The 19,337-nt window shown below is 43.5% G+C and overlaps 1 protein-coding gene across 5 annotated transcripts in view; it reads right to left on the bottom strand.

Moving 5' to 3' along the window:
- cep128 (centrosomal protein 128) overlaps positions 1–19,337 on the bottom strand; it is a 416,638-nt gene that overhangs the window by 382,287 nt on the left and 15,014 nt on the right. Inside the window, exon 1 of one of the 5 annotated variants that reach the window (XM_087989604.1) lies at positions 11,027–11,176. The exons of the other annotated variants lie outside the window; for them this stretch is intronic. The gene's annotated coding sequence lies outside the window, so the exon portion shown is untranslated. Of the gene's footprint in view, positions 1–11,026; positions 11,177–19,337 lie in introns of those variants that run through there. 5 annotated transcript variants of the gene reach the window in all.

The following is a 19,337-nucleotide window of genomic DNA, read 5'->3' as shown; positions in this document are numbered from 1 at the left end:
CCCAGGAAGTCTGCTGTGAAGATGATCTCAAAATCCATGTTAAGAACTAAGTCAGCTGTGCAAGTGGCTTATTTAAGGGGCTCATGAAACAACATTAATCAGAAGATATAATGGATTGGATGTAAAAGTTTACTGGGGAAGAAACCAAGTATGGCCACATCAACCAGATTAGGAACTTTAAAGTGTGACTGCTCACTGAGATTTGATTGTGACACTAAAAGGTTTTGAATTTCTGATATTTCTAATAAGATTGTTTCATAAAGTTTAGATTAGATTAGATTACTTACAGTGTGGAAACAGGCCCTTCGGCCCAGCAAGTCCACACCGACCCGCCGAAGCGTAACCCACCCAGACCCATTCTCTTACATTTACCCCTTCACCTAACACTACGGGCAATTTAGCATGGCCAATTCACCTAACCTGCACATTTATTGGATTGTGGGAGGAAACCGGAGCACCCGGAGGAAACCCACGCAGACACGGGGAGAATGTGCAAACTCCACACAGAGAGTCGCCTGAGGCGGGAATTGAACCCGGGTCTTTGGCGCTGTGAAGCAGCAGTGCTAACCACTGTGCTACCGTGCCGCCCACCAATGTTCTTATGTGGTTCTTATGTGGTTCATGTTTACTTCTCATGTGGAATAAACTTTGATTTCTTCCATTAAAATTACATTGGCAGGCTCTTGTGAATATGTTCAGAGACTGACCACCACAATAACCAACTTTCAAAAATAAGACTATAGTCTGTGAAGCCATGTTTCACTCTGGAATCTGACTTGCCCGGTATTAGCATCAGGTGATATTAGAACATACACCATCTAGAAGATGCATTGCAACAACTGCACTGTACTGTCAAGGACCCTTTGACAGTATCTTCAAAACCCACGTCTACAATCCAGAATAACAATCACATCAGCGATTATTAACAGCATCACAACCAACACAAAGGCAAACATTGGAAATGCTGGAAATTTCAAATATAACAAAACTCTGGAAATATTCAGTATATCCAGCAACACTCATGGAGAGACTGGGAGACAGTCAAAGTTAATGTCACCTTTCAAAAGGATTATCGTAGTGCAAGACCGGTAATTTTCGGTGTCGCTGTGCCCAAAGCATTGGGAACGTTTGGAGGGGCAGGACACGATGCCAGTGATCAATGCCAAAGTCCTGTTGCCTTCAATGTTTGGGAGAAGATTTGTAGCTTGGATGCTCGTTGTTGTGGTTCTGTTCGCCGAGCTGGGAATTTGTGTTGCAGACATTTCATCCCCTGTCTAGGTGACATCCTCAGTGCTTGGGAGCCTCCTGTGAAGCGCTTCTGTGATGTTTCCTCCGGCATTTATAGTGAGTTGTATCTGCCGCTTCCGGTTGTCAGTTCCAGCTGTCCGCTGCAGTGGCCGGTATATTGGGTCCAGGTGGATGTGCTTATTGATTGAATCTGTGGATGAGTGCCATGCCTCTAGGAATTCCCTGGCTGTTCTCTGTTGCCTGTGAAGAAGGTTTTGTTTGACTTTCTTGTGCTACAGTTTGTGTAGTGAAGATGCTCCCACAATGCGGTTGGGATATTACAGGTGGACAGTCAGATGGGAATCACAGTAATTGTAATACCGAATTCTGGCAGAATTACTCAATTCGTCAGGACCTGGATATTCAAATTGAGTGTACACATCAGGATTGTGTTGGAATATTCTCCACTCGCCTACATCAGTGCAGCAATATTAAAGAAAGTGATCATCCTCCAGGACAAAGCACTGTGCCCGAGTGGTGTCCTATCCACCACGTTCAACATTCCCTCGCTCCATCACCAAGGCACAGTGGCATCACTATGTAAAAGGATGAGGGCGTCACTGGATAATCAGCATTTATTGCCCATCCCTAATTGCCCAGAGGGCAGTTAAGAGTCAACCACATTACTATGGGACTGGAGTCACATGTAGGCCAGACCAGGATATTAATTGAGAATAATTGAGACCGGGATCTCAAAAACAAGGTTTTACAGTCAGCAGAGTCATCAGGATCTGAATATCATTGGCATTTAACTGTGGAAGGAGAAAGACATGAATCCTGGATGGTATGTTACCTCCCTGGTGCAAGGATCCGCGATATCATGGAGTGGCTGCAGGACATTCTAGAGCTGCAGGGTAAACAGCCTGTGGTCGTGGAACACTTTTTCTTTCCATGATCAGAACTGTATCATTCACACTGGGGAGAAACAGGATTATCTGTGTCTGGACGAGTCTGTCAAGATTCATCTGAAATGTCCAAATGCCAGTGCAATGCCAGAGAGCTTGTGGAAATGTGGAGATTGTGAGAAGGGATGTCTTTATCTATCCCAACATTAAATTCACCAACGCAATCACACTGGGGAAAAGCTGTTCATCTGCTCTGACTGTAGGAAGTGATTCACTCAGTCATCCAACCTGCAGAGACACCAATGAGTTCGCACTAGAGAAAGACCATTTGCTTGCTGTTTGTGTGGGTTCTCCACGCTGTATTGGGGTTTGAGACCCTGGGTTTAATTGAGGTTCACGTTCTCCGTGCTGTATTGGGGTTTGAGTCCTCTGGGCGAGTTTAATTGAGGTTCGAGTCTTCCACGCAGTATTGGGGTTCGGGTCCTCTGGGTGAGTTTAATTGAGGTTCGAGTCCTCTGGGTGAGTTTAATTGAGGTTCGAGTCCCCGGGTGGGTTTAATTGAGGTTTGAGTCCTCCACGCTGTATTGGGGTTTGAGTCCCCTGGGTTTAACTGAGGTTCGAGTCTTCCACGCAGTATTGGGGTCAGAGTCCCCTGGGTTTAATTGAGGTTCAAGTCCTCCACGCAGTATTGGGGTCCGAGGCCCCTGGGTTTAATTGAGGTTTGAGTCCTCCACGCAGTACTGGGGTCTAAGTCCCCTGGGTTTAATTGAGGTTTGAGTCCTCCACGCAGAACTGGGGTCCGAGTCCCCTGGGTTTACTTGAGTTTCAAGTTCTCCACATTGTATTGGGATTTGAGTCCCCTGGGTGCGTTTAATTGAGGTCTAAGTCGCATGGGTTCATTTGAGGTTCAAGTCCTCCGCGTCGTATTGGGGTTTGAGTCCCCTGGGTAGGTTTAATTGAAGTTCGAGTCCCCAGGGTTCAACTGAGGTTCAAGTCCTCTGTGTTTAATCGAGATTCAAGCCCCAGTGAGAAGCAAAGTGAGAAAGGGGTTAAAGTGTCCTGGTGGTGAAATTGGAGTCTTTGTTTGGGGGAAAGAGTGTGGCTTGGATTGCGGCACAACGTGGTCCACTCAGAGGCCTTTCTAATTTAATCAAGAGGATACTGTAAAAAACAAGAAATGCTGAAAGTGGGGTTGCACTAATATTTGGGTCAGAAAAGGGAGTGTCAATGTAAATTGTGCCATACTGTGAGTGTTTGACAATTACAATATTTTGGTTTATTAAAATCCTGGTTCAGAAAATCCTTTTAAGTAGCTGTTTTGCCTTGTTTGAATTAGGATCACAATTCAATGTGTTTTGTGGACTATGTAATAGGGCAGATTTTGTTTTTACATTGAAATTGTACAAAGTTATGTCCTTTTTAAAATTATCAAATTTGTAACTGTTAAACAAATTGATTGAGTGCCCTGAGCCCCTGATTTGTTTGAAATTCTAAAATGCCTGTTAAAAAAAACAGTTGGTCAGTGGTCATGCTTTTGCCAGATGATAGTATTGTATTAAAATATCTTTGCTGCTGTGTTTTTAACGAAGTGTTCACAAAAAGAGGGCATTTTTAGCTTGATGTTTTGTTAGGATTTTAGAGAATATTAGAACTTGAGGCTGAGCTGTTTCAGTTCTGTTAATTATTAAGACTTCATTGGCCCCCTTCATATTGCAAAATCATAAAATGTTGATCTCTACCAAAGTTGCCACTGTAATTCTGACTGTTTTATTTGGAGAGTATATTTTAAAACATTCTGCATGTGTTTCCCACAAACATTTGAGATTTAAATCTGAACTGAAACTGCCTCTTCAATTACTAAAGCTCAGGAATTACTTTGTCGTTTTCTTACTGTTCCAGATTTTAAAATATTTTTCCTGACAGCTTTCACATTCGCCAAATATCAATTTGTTAAAAGAAAATAACTTTTGAATAACCTGAATGGGATCACCCGAGGGTTTGATTTTATGGCCATTGATTGTTGTCTATAATTGACTGAATTGTTTAGGCAGTACAATTTAGAAGTTTATGCATTGTATAAAACTTGATAATGTTCATCAAATGATGAACAAAGTAACAGATTTCAGATGACTGAGAATGTTGAAATAGGCCAATGCAATTTAGTGTAGAGAGTGTGGTGCTGGAAAAGCACAGCAGGTCAGGCAGCATCAGAGGAGCAGGAAAATCAACGTTTCGGGCAAAAGCCCATCATCAGGACTGAGGCTGTACCCACACCTCCGTCTAAGGCCCCAAAGGAGTCTTCCACATTCATCAAAGTTTCACCTGCACTTCCACACGTCATTTACTGTATCTGTTTCGGTCTCCTCTACATTGGGGAGTCAGCATGCCTACTCGCAGAGCGCTACAGAGAATCTCCGGGACACCCGCACCAACCAACCCCACCGCCCATGACCGAACGCTTCAACGTCCCCTCCCACTCCACCAAGGACATGCAGGTCCTGGGCCTACTCCATCGCCACTCCCTCACCACCTGACTCCTGGAGAAAGAATGCCTCATCTTCCGCCTCAGGACCCTCCAACCCCATGGCATCAATGTGGATTTCACCAGTTTCCTCATTTCCCTCCCCCCACCTTACCCCAGTTCCAACCTTCCAGCTCAGCACCGCACTCATGATCTGTCCCATCTGTCCATCTTCCTTCCCACCCATCCACTCCACCCTCCCTCCGACCTATCACCTTTATCCCCACCTCCATCAACCTATCGTACTCTCAACTTCCTTCAACTCAGCCCCAGCCCCCTCCCATTTATCATCTCTCCAACCCAGAGGCTCCCAGCTTCACTCCTGATGAAGGGCTTTTGCCCGAAATGTCAATTTTCCTGCTCCTTGGATGCTGCCTGACCTGCTGTGCTTTTCCAGCAACACACTCTCGACTCTAATCTCCAGCATCTGCATTCCTCACTTTTGTCACAATTTAGTGTAGTTAAATGTGTGACTATCTTCATACTGATAACCCCTTGGCATGGAAGGAATAAGAGAGGAAATGCAAAGATACTTTCAGCAGCTAACATCGTCTCTAGAGTTTCTCCATTCACAGGTAAAGCACGCCTTCGGACCACCCCTCACCCCTCCACAGCCTGATCCAACGGATTCAATTAGTTCCCCAGTCATGAGCATGAAAAGTGAAGAAGCTAACAACAGTGAAGAGGGGGTCTATATGTTTTTTTGTCAGTGGCCTTCCTATGGACATTAAACCACGTGAACTTTACCTTGACTTTCGATCATTTAACTCAAAACTCAAAAAGGGATCATGCTGTAAGGTTGAGTGAAATAGGAGTTGATGGGAAGGGTGAGGGCAGTAACAAATTAAAAATACTATATATGAATGCACGAAGCATTAGAAATAAGATGGATGAGCTTGAGGCTCTTTTGGAAATTGGCAGATACGATATTATGGGGATAACTGAGACGTGGCTTCAAGTGGACAGGACCTGGGAAATGAATATTCAAGGCTACACGTGCTATCGTAAGGACAGACTGACGGGCAGCGGGGGTGGGGAGGCCATGTTGGTAAGGGGTGATATTCAGTCCCTTGCACGGGGGGACCTAGAATCAGGGGATGTAGAGTCAGTATGGATACAGCTGAGAAATTCTAAGGGTAAAAAGACCCTCTTGGGAGTTATTTACAGGCCCTCAAACAGTAGTCTGGATGTTGGATGTAAGTTGAATCAGGAGCTGAAATTGGCCTGTCGCAAAAATGTTACTACAGTTGTTATGGGGGATTTCAACATGCAGGTAGACTGGGAGAATCAGGATGGGATTGGACCTCAAGAAAGAGACTTTGTGGAGTGCCTCTGAGATGGATTCTTAGAACAGCTGGTGCTGTTCTACCAGGGAGAAGGCAATTCTGGATCTGGTATTGTGCAACGAACCAGAATTGATCAGGGACCTCAAAGTGAAGGAGCCATTGGGAAGTAGTGACCATAATACAATAAGCTGCAATCTGAAATTTGAGAGGGAGAGGGTACAATCGGAAGTGACAATATTTCAGTTGAATAAAGGGAACTATGGAGCTATGAGGGAGGAGCAGGCCAAAGTTCAATGGTGCAATACCTTAGCAGGGATGACAGTGGAGGAACAGTGGCAGATATTTCTGTGTAAAATGCAGAAGATGCAGGATCAGTTCATTCCAAAAAGGAAGAAAGATCCTAGGAGGAGGCATGGGTGGCCGTGGCTGATGAGGGAAGTTAAGAAACATATAAAGTTAAAAGAGAAAAAGTATAACATAGCAAAGATAAGTGGGAAAACAGAGGACTGGGAAGCTTTTAAAGAACATCAGAGGATTACGAAGAAGGAAATATGCAGAGAAAAAATGAGGTACGAAGGTAAACTGGCCAAAAACAGAAACAGGGGAATATATTACAGGGAACAAAGAAATGGCAGAAGAATTGAATTGGTACTTCACATCTGTGTTCACTGGGAAAGACACAAGCAATCTCCCTGAGGTAACAGTGGCTGAAGGACCTGAACTGAAGGGAATTTATTTTGCCAGGAATTGGTATTGGAGAGACTGTTATGTCTGAGGTTGATACATCCCCGGGGCCTGATGGTCTACATCCCAGGGTACTGAAGGAGGTGGCTCGAGAAATTGTGGATGCGTTGGTGATTATTTTCCAGAGTTCGATAGATTCGAGATCAGTTCCTGCGGATTGGAGGGTGGCTAATGTTGTACCACTTTTTAAGAAAGGTGCGAGAGAGAAAGCAGGAAATTATAGACCAGTTAGTCTGACCTCAGTGGTGGGAAAGATGCTGGAGTCTATTATAAAGGAGGAAATTACAACACATCTGGATAGTAGTAACAGGATAGGTCAGAGTCAGCATGGATTTATGAAGGGGAAATCATGCTTGACTAATCTTCTGGAATTTTTTGAGAATGTAACTCTGAAGATGGAAGAGGGAGATCCAGTAGATGTAGTGTACCTGGACTTTCAGAAAGTTTTTGATAAAGTCCCACATAGAAGGTTAGTGAGCAAAATTAGGGCACATGGTATTGGGGGCAAAGAATTAACTTGGATTTAAAGTTGGTTGGCTGACAGGAAACAAAGAGTAGTGATAAACGGCTCCATTTTGGAATGGCAGGCAGTGACCAGTGGGGTACCGCAGCTTTTTACAATATATATTAATGATATAGAAGATGGTATTAGTAATAACATTAGCAAATTTGCTGATGATACTAAGCTGGGTGGCAGGGTGAAATGTGAGGAGGATGTTAGGAGATTACAGGGTGACCTGGACAAGTTAGGTGAGTGGTCAGATGCATGGCAGATGCAGTTTAATGTGGACAAATGTATGGTTATCCACTTTGGTGGCAAGAACAGGAAGGCAGATTACTACCTAAATGGAATCAATTTAGGTAAAGGGGCAGTAAAAGAGATCTGGGTGTTCTTGTACACCAGTCAATAAAGGTAAGCATGCAGATACAGCAGGTAGTGAAGAAGGCTAATAGCATGCTGGTCTTCATAACAAGAGGGAATGAGTATAGAAGCAAAGAGGTTCTTCTGCAGCTGTACAGGGCCCTGGTGAGACCACACACCTGGAATATTGTGTGCAGTTCTGGTCTCCAAATTTGAGGAAAGACATTCTGGCTATTGACGGAGTGCAGAGTAGGTTCACGAGGTCAATTCCTGGAATGGCGGAACTACCTTATGCTGAAAGACTGGAGCGACTGGGCTTGTATACCCTTGGGTTTAGAAGATTGAGAGGGGATCTGATTGAGACATATAAGATTATTAAAGGATTGGACGTTCTGGAGGCAGGAAACAAGTTTCTGCTGATGGGTGAGTGCCGAACCATAGGACACAGCTTAAAAGTACGGGGTAGACCATTTAGGACAGAGATGAGGAGAAACCTCTTCACCCAGAGAGTGGTGGCTGTGTGGAATGCTCTGCCCCAGAGGGCAGTGGAGGCCCAGTTTCTGGATTCATTTAAGAAAGAGTTGGATAGAGCTCTCAAGGATAGTGGAATCAAGGGTTATGGAGATAAGGCAGGAACAGGATACTGATTAAAGATGATCAGCCATGATCATATTGAATGGCGGTGCAGGCTCGAAGGGCTGAATGGCCTACTCCTGCACCTATTGTCTATTGTCTATTATTATATGAAGGTTCACTGATCAAGCTAACATCACAGCAGCCAATTGGCTTTGTTACATTTAACAGCAGAGGGGGAGAAGCAGCAAAGAATGCTGCATTCACCCAGCCTGCTGCTGGAGCTGCAGCTGCTGCACTTCATGCTCAAATGCTCTGATATCCTTCATCTGAAGCATCTCCGGGAAGGATGGCAGTCTCGTCAGTTTTGTTAAGTATTTTAACTGCCCTTATCCAAGAATTCAGATTTCTCTGTGGAGTGATGCAGAAGGACAGACTGAATTTTGTTTTCAGGTTGGACTTTACTGAAGGAGATCTTGGAGAACTGGCTCGTTTCCACTCGACTTGGGGGGGATAGAGTGGTTACTAAGGACTGCGGATTTAAGAACTTTACTGGTGAATTTTTTCCACATGGATTCTTCAAATTCTGTATACTGTAATGGACTAATTTTTTGCTGTTGTAATCATTGTTTACTGTGTGTCAATATCTTGCTTTAAATACTGGCTGTCAGAGTCTTATGAAAGCTGGTAGTGCCATCTCAGTGGGTATCATGAAATGATAAAAGGGAATGAGAATGTGTATAAGGTATAAGCAGGTAGGGAAAGAGTTAAGTTTTGAGTTTTATGAAACAAAGATTCAGCTAAGCATGACTCAAATCAGATAAGAACTTGCAGTAAACAATGAGGTATTGGAGGCAAGCATAGTGGGTTAACAAGGTTAATAACATTTATTATGTAAAGCCACTTAATGAGATGAAGAAGAATTCAGTATGTAAAGCCAGTTAACAAGGTGAAAAGCATTCATTATGTGAAGCCAGTCATTCATTGTATAACACCTGATGGCTTAATCTCTACTATTGACACTTGGTGAATGTAACGATCACCCAATTGATATGTATGTTTCCTTATCTGGAAGCTCCTTCTTGTAAAATGACTATATAGTTCATTGAGAAACTGCTGTTCCAGAGAAGACTATGAACTCATGTCCTGGTGCACATGGGTGATCGGTCTCTTTCTCTCCAGGGCCCAGAACAGAGATGAAGGAGGTAAAATTTTTACTGTGTCTCTGAGCATTTTGCTTCGACTGATACGGGGATAGGGAAAGAAGACGACAATTTTTCTTTCCACAAATATTGTCAGACCTACTCAGTATTTCCACCACTTTGTTTTATGGCACCAATTTCTAAATTCACTTCCAAGTCACATACAGTCTGAACTTGAAAATATATCACTGTTCCCTCGTGGTCACTGGGTCAGAACTTTGGAACTCCCTGAATAAAAGTAACATTTTCTTTTGATTTATTATTGTCACATGTACTGAGATACAGCAAAATCTATTGTTTAACTCATACTGCACCACCTTCTCAATGTCAATTCCAAATTAACAATAAGTGCTGTCGCTATCAGTGAAATCCACATTCCATGAAAATAAGAAAAAAATCCCAACAATTTTAAAAGTTTACAACCTTTCATTCTCAACCATTATTGCTCCTATAAGCTTACCTATCCACACAGCTATGCCAAATAATCTTTTTTTAAAATCCATTCATGGAAAGAAGGTATTGCTGATATGTTAGTATTTATTGCCCGTGTCTAATTGCCCTGAGGTGGTGGTGGCAGTGAGCTTCTTGAACCACTGCAGTTCATGTGCTGTTGGTTAATGCACAATACCCTTCGAGAGGAAATTCCAAGAGTTTGATCCAGTGAGAGAAGGAACGATAATATATTTCCAAGCCAGGATTGTGAACAGAGGGAAACTTCAAGGTGGTGGGCCCCCTCAATGCTTCCTTCAAGTGTTGTTCACCATGGAGGAGTACTGATTCATCAGCCAAGGTCAGACTGGGTACGTGGTAATCAGCAGGAGGTTTCCTTGCGCATGCTTCACCTGAAGCCATGAGACTTCATGGTTCAGAGTCAATGTTGAGGGCTCAGAGGGCAATACTTCCTGACTGTATACCACTATGCCACTACCTCTGCTGAGACTGCCCTGAAGAGACAGGGCATATCCAGGAATGGTGATGGTGGTGTCTGGGACATAGTCATACTCACTGAATCATACTTAACAGACAATGTCAAGCAATGCTTGACTAGTCTGTGAGAAGATCTCGCAATTTTGATACTAGGCCCCAGAGGTTAGTAAGGAGAACTTTACAACGTTGACAAGGCTGTTTCTGTCATTGTCTTTCCTGGTGCCTAGGTCGATGCTTAGTAATCTGTTTGATTTCATTTCTTTGTTCAGACTTTGTAGTAATTGACGCAACTAAATGGCTTGCCAGGCCATTTTAGACGCAGTCAAGAATCCCATAATTGCACTGAAAGGCCAACCCCTAATTTTAGACCAGTGCCCCTAGTTCTGGATTTATTTACAAGAGGAAACATCCTTTCCATGTCCACTTTGTGAAGACCATACACTTCACTTAAGTCACGCTTTCATTACCCAGTCTGGACTACATGTGACTCCAGACCTACAGCATTCTAGTTGACTTTTAACTGCCCTCTGGGATGAGTAATAAATGCTGGCCTAGCCAGCAACTCCCTCATCCCATGAATAAATAAAACACTTCACAGTTCTAAACTTCAATGACAACAAGTCTGGCCTGTCCAACCTATCCTCATAAAACAAACCACTCATTCTAAGTATCAATCTAGTAAACCTACAGTTTTCTAAACTGCATCCAACACATTGACATCCTTCCTTAAACAAAGAGACCATATTTGCATACAGTATTCAATGTTGTGAAAACAATACCTTGTATAAATGAACTACAGCATCCTCATATGCAACTTCTCTCACAATAAAAGGTAGTATCCCATTAGCTTTCTTGATTCTGCACTTCGACTGAGAAAGCGTGTAGCCTTAAATGTGACACATTTGTTGCAGAGAACGCAGCAACGTGCTTGTTCAGAAGAGTTGGGGACATCTGCTCTTGGTGTCAATGGATCAGTGTAAATAAGGTGATAACATTTGTTCACTTGTAGAATGTGTGGTAATACTTCCTTCTCACGCTGGACACTGGAGGCACACACATTTCACATTTAGTTAAATAACTAAATTGCTGGTTTTTATCAAAGACTCTTAATAACACTCAAACTCAATAGGAAAATAACTTGTAATTTAATAAGCTGAGTGGAATATGTACGTAATATAACAATCCTGATACATTTTCATGTATACCGCACTGATCAGATTTGAATTTATGAAGCTCAGCTCCCTCATCTTGACTGCTCTGGGACGTGAATGTCTCAGTACCATTACAGGCTGAAAGTTGGAAGATGTTCATGCATGAGTGAAAGAGAAAATGGTAAATTACATTCACTGACTGAAGGGTTCAAGGGACAGAGAGAGAGAGAGAGAGAGAGACACGATGGAAGCTGATGGAAAGATTAACCATTAATGGTCTGATTTAAGTGAACACACTGGCTTGTCATGAATTGAATGTTTGTAGGTTGTTCCCTGGAGCTCGAGATCAGGGAAGGTTATGAATTTAATTTGCGTTCTGGAAACCTAAGATGATTTTAAAAGAAAAAGTCATTTTGTAGGACAATGATACTGGACATCTTAGCTGAGCAAGATTACCTCATGAGCTTTCCACATAGTTTAGACTAACGGTACCTCATAATGAGGGACTAAAGGGAAGGTTATTTAGCCATAGCAATCAGCCATTTGGGGCCTGGCTGGATCATGGGTTCCCACTTTGATGTGTGTGTGTAGCTTAGTTAGTCAAGCATATTCAGACCTGTCAATGAGTTTCTCTTCCTTTGCAAACTTTTACCATTGTATTGTTGCCTATCTGATTAAGGACATGTGGTGTTTTTGTAATTTTAATACCAATTTCTGTGTAGAGATAACGTATTTGCAACAATAAGGGGAGTAGTTTGAGAGCGCTCTTTGGGGTAAGAGCTGGCGCTGCTACTCTGCTAAAGGTTTTAGAAACTTAACTCAAGTCTGGTTTGTAGGTGTCTATGTTATAGCGTAACATTGAATTGAATTGGGATAAAAAGAAAGAAGCCATATCAGTGTGGAAAAATGTTGCTAAAGAAAAATGGGAAAAATCCATGCAATCATCGTGGAGACAAAACTGTATTAAAAGGGGTATCAGTCCATTAACTGAGGAAGGATTTGAATTAGATTGGACAGAACTAAAACGCAAATGTGAAGCACATGATTTAGAAACAGAATTGGAGTTCGCAAGAGAACAAATAGCAAAACATAAAGAAGGAAGAGAACTACAACCTAATCTGAAATTTCAAGGACCCCAAAGGAAAAGGAAACCAATAAATAACAATCAGACTGTAGCTGCAACGTGCAGGACCAGACGGACAACAAGGACAATTCCGTATATCCCACCTATCCCAAAGACCCATTATTAGAGGACAATGATTCCCCTGCAAGTGAGGAATTTGAATCAGATTCGGAGGAGGAGACCTTTTAATTTGTCCACCCCCCCTCTTCAGGTTCCCCAACCAAAGCAAACATGAAACAAAAGCACCTTAACCCCCCCCTTCCTATTCCAAGGACGAACATGCCAAGGCCCACACCCTTTTCATCTCAGTTGCCTCTCCTGTCCAGCATAGAAGAATTCGGATGATCATGGTTACCATAATCCCATTGCCATCCACACTAGGAATCAACTCAGATTCAGACATGAAGAAAACCCTGCGAAGGGACCTTGGAATGCCACTGCCCCACCACAAATAAGTCATAGAGTCACAGAGATGTATGGCATGGAAATAGACCCTTCGGTGCAACTCGTCCATGCTGAAACAGATATCCCAACCCAATCTAGTGCCACCTAGATTGGTTTGGAAGGAGATGGGCCAACATCCGGCCCATCTCCCTCCAAACCCTTCCTATTCTTATACCCATCCAAATGCCTTTTAAATATTGCAATTGTACCAGGCATCACTTCCTCTGGCAGCTCATTCCACACACGTACCACCCTCTGCTTGAAAAAGTTGCTCCTTAGGTCTTTTTTATATCTTTCCCCTCTCACCCGAAACCTATGCCCTCTAGCTCTGGACTCCCCCACCCCAGGGAAAAGACTTTGCCAATAATCCTATCCATGCCCCTCATAGTTTTGTAAACCTCTATAAAGTCACCCCTCAGCCTCCAACGCTCCAGGGAAAACAGCCCCAGCCTGTTCAGCCTCTCCTTATAGCTCAAATCCTCCAACCCTGGCAATATCCTTGTAGATCTTTTCTGAACCCGTTCAAGGTTCATAACATCTTGCCAATAGGAAGGAGACCAGAATTGCATGCAATATTCCAACAGTGGCCTAACCAATGTCCTGTACAGCCGCAACATGACCTCTCAACTCCTGTACTCAATACTCTGATCAATAAAGGAAAGCATACTTCACTAACTTATCTACCTGTGACTCCACTTTCAAGGAGCTATGAACCTGCACTCCAAGGTCTCCTTGTTCAGCAACACTCCCTAGGACCTTACCATTAAGTGTAAAGTCCTGTTAGGATTTGCTTTCCCAAAATGCAGCACCTCACATTTATCTGAATTAAACTCCATTTGCTACTTCTCAGCCCATTATCCTGCAGACATTGATGAATTACAATCAAAGTTTAGGGACCTTAATGTTAGGCCTCACACTCACCCTGATATGAAATGGTCAAGGTAAATTTCCCAACCAGAAGAGTCCCTAACCCACTTGCCTAGAATCAGGGACAAAATCCATTTGTTAACCTTTATCAACCTTGGAAGCCTCATGAACTCTTTAGCATCATCAATAAGGCTCCAGATTATGGAAAGAATCTCGAAGGATTCATTAATTATATTAATAGGACTAGGACCATTTATAATGCGGCCTCCAAGACTTACTTAATCACATAGAATGCACTCTTTCCCCTGAAAAATGGACTAAGTTCTTAGAACTTTGACAATGTAATAATCATACCCAACTCGTGCTTATGCACCCAGGTGAACTTAATCAACCAGATTGGATTATTACCTCCCTCTGTTAAGCAGTGCGCCATGCAATCAACATGTAAACCTCCCTCAAGCAAAGTAGCTGAGCATTTCCTCGTCTGCTTTAAGGACTGCTATGGTGCTTACTCTGGTGACGGTCAGTACCCACAAGGATAATCGCCCCAATTTAATGCTTTTGTCTGACTGTCCTTCCTGACAAGTACAGAAAGCTATTAAAACCTATAATAGGCACTGTCAAGGTGCCGATGTTGAACAATTCCGCTGAGAAGGATGTTACTTCTGGGAACTAAAGGACCCCGACAATAAGGCCTCAACAATCAAGGTCAAGATCAAATTTACCCAAACTGCAGGAGCTAGACCCAAAACCAGAACTCCAAACAGACCTTCCCAACCACAAGGCCAGCGAGGCTATCGAATGGAACCCTCATACTGTCACCCAGTATGGCAAGACAATAGGGCTGGTACCATATAGCCACAGCATTCCTATGGACCTTGAGGTCCTCCTATGTACCCTCCCCAACAGTCGATAATGTCCCTTAGTCGCTATACATACTCTTACTATTCCTCCCCACCTCTTCCACCCCCAAGAGCCCCCAAATAAGCAGACATTTGCTTCATCTGTAATCAGCCAGGACATTGGTCCAAGAACTGCCCTTTCCCAAGGCAGCCCCCTGTTGATCACCAGAATGGAAGAAGTCAGCGATCTTCCGATTCCACCCCCACCCCGGGACCTCAGCAGTTTGCCCCTTTCACTGCACAGAACCATTTCCGAACCGGACTCCCTGATGTAGGTCACCATCCTCCCTTGAATCTTCCCATGGTTACCACTAGCCCTGAGGATGAACCTATGCTGACCCTTAATGTTAATGATCATGAATTCATGGTTGACAGGAAAGCCACTGTGTCATCGCTTCCCACTAATCTTGTAAATGCCTTTGACTTTCAGATCTCAGGCGATGTTGAAGCCCTACAAGGATTTGATGGCTCCTCTAATTGTTTCGCATACGCTGTACCTCTCACAATGGTGTGGAAAAATTGTATCTTGCTCTCTTTTCGCTTTGATGTTACTGATAGGTTATGTATCCCTCTACTCACTAGAGATCTCCTCTGTCTTCTACCTTTGAGCCAGTTCTGTATCCAAATGGCTAGTTCTCCTTGTATTCCATGAGATCTAACCTTGCTAACCAGTCTCCCATGGGGATCCTTGTCAAACGCCTTACTGAAGTCCATATGGATCATGTCCACCACTCTGCCCTCTTCGATCCCGTTTGTTATTGCTCCACAAAATCAATCAAGTTTGTGAGGCATGATTTCCCACACACGAAGCCATGGTGACTTTCCCTAATCAGTCCTTGCCTTTCCAAATACATGTACATCCTGTCCCTCAGGATTCCCTCCAACAACTTGCCCACCATTGACGTCAGGCTCACTGGTCTATAGTTCCCTGGCTTGTCCTTACCACCTTTCTTAAATAGTGGCACCACGTTAGCCAATCTCCAGTCTTCCAGCACCTCACCTGTGACTATCGATGATACAAATATCTCAGCAAGAGGCCCAGCAATCACTTCCCTAGCTTCCCACAGAGTTCTAGGGTACACCTGATCAGGTCCTGGGATATATCCACTTTTATGCATTTCAAGACTTCCAGCACTTCCTCCTCTGTAACATGGACATTTTTCAAGATGTCACCATCTATTTCCCTAAATTCTATACCTTCCATGTCCTTCTCCACAGTAAACACTGATGCAAAATACTCGTTTAGTATCTCCCCCATCTCCTGCGGTTCCACACAAAGGCCACCTTGCTAATCTTTGAGGGGCCCTATTCTCTCCCTCGTTACCCTTTTTGTCCTAATCATTTGTAAAATCCCTTTGGTTTCTCCTTAATTCTATTTGTCAAAGCTATCTCATGCCCTCTTTTTGCCCTCCTGTTTTCCCTCTTAAGTATACTCCTACTACCTTTATACTCTAAGGATTCATTTGATCTATCTTGTCTATATCTGATATATTAGATAGATTAGATTAGATTCCCTACAGTGTGGAAACAGGCCTTTTGGCCCAACCAGTCCACACCGACCCTCCGAAAAGCAACCCACCAAGACCCATCTCCCTCTGACTAATGCACCTAACACTATGGGCAATTTAGCATGGCCAATCCACCTGACCTGTACATCTTTGGACTGTGGGAGGAAACCTGTGCAGACACTGGGAGAATGTGCAAACTCCACACAGACAGTCAACTGAGGCTGGAATTGAACCTGGGTCCCTGGTGCTGTGAGGCTGCAGTGCTTACCACTGAGCCACCATGGCATCCCCAAAACAAGGGATGCAGACAGCACCAACTCAAGCACCTGTCTATGGGCGGCACGGTGGCACAGTGGTTAGCACTGCTGCCTCACTGCGCCAGAGACCCGGGTTCAGTTCCTGCCTCAGGCGACTGACTATGTGGAGTTTGCACGTTCTCCCCGTGTCTGCGTGGGTTTCCTCCGGGTGCTCCGGTTTCCTCCCACAGTCCAAAGATGTGCAGGTCAGGTGAATTGGCCACGCTAAATTGCCCGTAGTGTTAGGTAAGGGGTAAATGTAGGGGTATGGGTGGGTTGCGCTTCGGCGGGTCGGTGTGGACTTGTTGGGCCGAAGGGCCTGTTTCCACACTGTAAAGTAATCTAATCTAAACTAAAGCGACGTGAGTGAGATTAGAACCCACGTTTCCTTCTTTTTCTGAACCAAACACTTAATGACTTTAGTCATCCAGCATTCCCTACACCTACCAGCCTTGCCTTTCACCCTAACATGAATATACTGTCTCAGGACTCTCATTATCTCAATTCTAAAGGCTTCCCATTTTCCAGCAGTCCCCTTACCTGCGAACATCGGTCCCCAATCAGCTTTTGAAAGTTCTTACCTAATACCATCGAAAATAGCCTTCTTCCAATTTAGAACTTCAACTTTTAGATCTGGTCTATCCTTTTCCATCACTATTTTAAAACGAATAGAATTATGATCGCTGGCCCCAAAGTGTCCCCCACTGACACCTCAGTCACCTGCCCTGCCTTATTTCTCAAGAGTAGGTCAAGTTTTGTACCTTCTCCAGTAGATACATCCACATACTGAATCAGAAAATTTTCTCGTACACACTTAACAAATTCTTCTCCATCTAAACCCTTTACACTGTGGCAATCCCAGTCTATGTTTGGAAAGTTAAAATCCCCACCATAACCACCCTATTTATCTTATAAATAACAGATTTCCTTACAAATCTGTTTCTCAATTTCCCTCTATTAGAGTGTCTATAATACAATCCCAATAAGGTGATCATCCTTTTCTTATTTCTCAGTTCAACCCAAATAACTTCTCTGGATGTATTTCTGAGAACATCTTCCCTGAATATAGCTGTAGTGCTATCCTTTATCAAAAATGCCACTCCCCCTCCTCTCCAGCCTCCCTTTCTGTCCTTCCTGTAGCATTTGTATCCTGGAACAATAAGCTGCCAGTCCTGCCCATCCCTGAGCCATATTTCTGTAATTGCTATGATATCCCAGTCCCATGCTCCTAACCATGACCTGAGTTCATCTGCCTTCCCTGCTTGCATTGAAATAAATACAGTTTAATTTATCAGTCCTACTTTGTTCTCTGCTTTGTCCCTGCCTGCCCTGACTGTTTGACTCTTTTTTTTGTCTCAACTGTACCAGTCTCAGATTGATCTCTTTCCTCACTATTTCACTGTGTCCCACCTCCACCCCCCCCACCCCTACCTAAATAGTTTAAATCCTCCTGAGCAACTCGAGCAAGTCTCCCTGTCAGTATATTAGTCCCCTTCCAATTCAGGTGCAATCTGTCCTTCTTGTACAGGTCACTTCTACCCCAAAGAGATTCCAATGATCCAAAAATGTAAATCCTTCTCCCAAACACGAGCTCCTCAGCCATGCATTTATCTGCTCTATCCTCGTATCCCTACCCTCACTAGCTCCCAGCATCAGAAGTAATTCAGATATTATACTCTCGAGGATCTCCTTTTTAAATTCCTGCCTAACTCTCTATATTCTTCCTTCAGAATCTCATTCTTTTGCCTTCCTATGTCATTGGTTCCAATGTGTATGATGACCTCCTGCTAGTCCCTCTCCCTCTCTGAGACATCATTGATCCTGGCACCAGGGAGGCAAAACACCATTTTGATTTTTCGCTGCTGGCCACAGAAACATCTGTCTGTACCTCAGACTAGAGAATCCCCTAACACAATTGACCTCTCGGAACATGACATACCCCTCATTGCATTATAGCCAATCGCAATACCAGAAACTTGGCTGTTCTTGCTACATTCCCCTGAAAATCCATCACACCCTACATTTTCCAAAACAATATACTTATTTTAAATGGGGATAGCCACAGAAGACTCCTGCACTACCTGCCTACCTCTTTTACCTTTCCTGGAGTTAACCTATCTCAGTGACTGTATCTGCAACCTTTCTCCCTTCCTATAACTGCCATCCATCACACCCCCTTGCTCTTGTAAATTCCTCATTGCCCCTGTCACTCCAACCAATCCATTTGATCTAACAGGGTTCACAATCAGCGGTTGAAACTTTATTGCTGGAACAGCACAGCAGGTCAGGCAGCATCCAGGGAACAGGAGATTCGACGTTTCGGGCACAGGCCCTTCTTCAGGAATCAGCGGCACTCATTGCAGATATAATCCTTAGTAACATGTAAACTCTCCCTGAACTCCCTCGTCCAACAAGGGCATATCACTCTACTAAAGGCCATTTTTGCTTCTTCCAATCTACAGACCCAGAAAATAGCACTGTCTTATTCCTCTTCAAAACACTGCCCCAAGCTAACTTAATACTGACAGCTTATATGTTTAAGTTTAATCAAGAGACATATCTCAATAAAAGATATACTCAAGAAAGAACCCACGATACTCACTACTGCAGACTTTCTGTAAGGACACACTTTAAAATATTCACTTATCGGTGTCTGTGCTGTGATCTCTCAAAAACAGCTTCTTCCAAGATTATTGTGAATTTCACTGTTTGTTAATTTTCCCTGAGGCACTCCGATGTCCAACAATACATGAATTCAAACAGCAAAGGTTCTCTCTCTCTCTCTATCATGTGCTGCCT

Source organism: Chiloscyllium plagiosum, unplaced genomic scaffold, assembly GCF_037043375.1.
Source record: "Chiloscyllium plagiosum isolate Xiang-an unplaced genomic scaffold, Cpla_swu_hap1 HiC_scaffold_8, whole genome shotgun sequence".
NCBI lineage: Eukaryota > Metazoa > Chordata > Chondrichthyes > Orectolobiformes > Hemiscylliidae > Chiloscyllium > Chiloscyllium plagiosum.
The sequence above is the reverse complement of the archived record's forward strand: the minus strand, read 5'-3'. Positions and strand labels throughout refer to the sequence as shown.